Source organism: Schistocerca gregaria, chromosome 3 (assembly GCF_023897955.1).
Source record: "Schistocerca gregaria isolate iqSchGreg1 chromosome 3, iqSchGreg1.2, whole genome shotgun sequence".
Taxonomy (NCBI): Eukaryota; Metazoa; Arthropoda; class Insecta; order Orthoptera; family Acrididae; genus Schistocerca; species Schistocerca gregaria.
The window spans coordinates 208739947-208742545 of record NC_064922.1 but is presented as its reverse complement, the minus strand read 5'-3'; the positions used below and the strand labels follow the sequence as shown (position 1 = coordinate 208742545).

The following is a 2599-nucleotide window of genomic DNA, read 5'->3' as shown; positions in this document are numbered from 1 at the left end:
TGATACAGGTTAGAATATGTACGACAGTGAATGCACTGAACTTGTTTTGACGACTTCAGTGGTGTAAGCGGATCAGCATTAGCAGTTACTCGTTGTACAAATTAATACACATTGCAGTCACGCGTTCTACGCGCAGTTACAGCAAGCAAACACTCTACAGTGGACATACATATGTTATTTAGCGTAGGTAGTGGTGAATCCCCACAGTTTTCAGTTTTTTTGGTCAATGAGAGGTAGAATTCCCGCAATTTCAAATTGAAGTCATAGATTTGGTTGTTACTTATAACCCATCCAAATTCCAGCTCTGCCTGGTCATTAATTACAGAGAAATTTAGAATTTAGGTAAAACAAAAATTACGGGGGTTAGCCCCACAAAAAAAGCACTCACTCCGTCAGCAGGCCACTAGTGGCCCATCGGGACCATCCGACCGCCGTGTCATCCTCAGCTGAGGATGTGGATAGGAGGGATGTGTGGTCAGCACACTGCTCTCCCGGCGGTTTCGATGGTTTTCTTTGACCGAAGCCGCACTATTCGGTCGAGTAGCTCCTCAATTGGCATCACGAGGGTGAGTGCAGCCCGAAAAATGGCAACAGCACATGGCGGCCCGGATGGACACCCAGCCGAATGCCGGCCACGCCCGACAGCGCTTAACTTCGGTGATCTGACGGGAACCGGTGTATCCACTGCGGCAAGGCCGTTGCCGTTAGCCCCACAAGACGGGTTAGGATTCCACAGTGCGAGCCTCCCCTTTCGGGATACACATGATAAAAAAAAGGGATGACTACATAATAAAAACACTTGAAATAACCCTTTGTACCGTTGTTATATTGTAGTCAAGTTACCATACTGAACTGAAATGTCTCTTAAATCTAAACATAATTCTTAAAAATACTTGTACGAAAATAATACTTACTTTTCCACGAAAGGAGGTTTCGCAGGCAACGTGAGAGTTCAGTTACTGACGCTATCTAAGTACCTAGTAAGTAGTGCACTTCGTTCGGTCCTCTGAGTCTTCCTTTAAATCCCAGACTGCTGTTCTTCTTCTTCTTTCATTACTTGCTTGACAAGCAGTAAGTCCATGTCAATATCTGTGCTACTGTCATGATGTGAGAAGTCTGAATCTGAAGAAGAACCAACTGGCTGATCTATTTTCTTCCTCCTTTTGGCACTGATGTAACTTCTGTCTTTGTATTTCTATAGCACGTTCTTTTCTTTCTTTGCCACGTCTTTCTTTCTCAGTAACAAGATTTTCTTTTTCCATGCATTCTTCTTCCATTCGTTCTTTATTGGGTGTCTACTTTAGAAGCTCTGCCATAAAGTTTGCTCTTAATCTTTATATTAGACAACGAAATTATATCTTTAGGTGAGATAATCTCACGCTGTACTCTTTGAATACCACCTTATTACAGAAGACGTCTTTACGTTTTTAGAGCTGCTGGGATTTACCCTAAAGCACTCGCCACTGTTGATTTTGGGGACCAACTGGAGCAACTATTTCCATGTGAAAGTGAAGCTTAAATGCAGTACTTCAATGAGTAATTCGTTGATCCTTCCTTTCAACCCCTACATTACGCAGTGTTCAAGTAAAAGATCATAAAAGATACATGTTGTTGTTGTTGTTGTCTTCAGTCCTGAGACTGGTTTGATGCAGCTCTCCATGCTACTCTATCCTGTGCAAGCTGCTTCATCTCCCAGTACCTACTGCAACCTACATCCTTCTGAATCTGCTTAGTGTACTCATCTCTCGGTCTCCCTCTACGATTTTTACCCTCCACGCTGCCCTCCAATGCTAAATTTGTGATCCCTTGATGCCTCAAAACATGTCCTACCAACCGATCCCTTCTTCTAGTCAAGTTGTGCCACAAACTTCTCTTCTCCCCAATCCTATTCAATACCTCCTCATTAGTTACGTGATCTATCCACCTTATCTTCAGTATTCTTCTGTAGCACCACATTTCGAAAGCTTCTATTCTCTTCTTGTCCAAACTAGTTATCGTCCATGTTTCACTTCCATACATGGCTACACTCCAAACAAATGCTTTCAGAAACGACTTCCTGATACATAAATCTATATTCGATGTTAACAAATTTCTCTTCTTCAGAAACGCTTTCCTTGCCATTGCCAGTCAACATTTTATATCCTCTCTACTTCGACCATCATCAGTTATTTTACTTCCTAAATAGCAAAACTCCTTTACTACTTTAAGTGTCTCATTTCCTAATCTAATTCCCTCAGCATCACCCGATTTAATTTGACTACATTCCATTATCCTCGTTTTGCTTTTGTTAATGTTCATCTTATATCCTCCTTTCAAGACACTGTCCATTCCGTTCAACTCCTCTTCCAAGTCCTTTGCCGTCTCTGACAGAATTACAATATCATCGGCGAACCTCAAAGTTTTTACTTCGTCTCCATGAATTTTAATACCTACTCCAAATTTTTCTTTTGTTTCCTTTACTGCTTGCTCAATATACAGATTGAATAACATCGGGGAGAGGCTACAACCCTGTCTCACTCCTTTCCCAACCACTGCTTCCCTTTCGTGCCCCTCGACTCTTATTACTGCCATCTGGTTTCTGTACAAATTATAAATAGCC

At 41.9% G+C, this 2599-nt stretch overlaps 1 pseudogene; it reads right to left on the bottom strand.

Annotated features, from left to right (window-relative positions):
* Positions 1-585: 585 nt before the first annotated feature.
* LOC126356596 (5S ribosomal RNA) lies at positions 586-703 on the bottom strand (annotated as a pseudogene).
* Between the last annotated feature and the right edge of the window lie 1896 nt (positions 704-2599).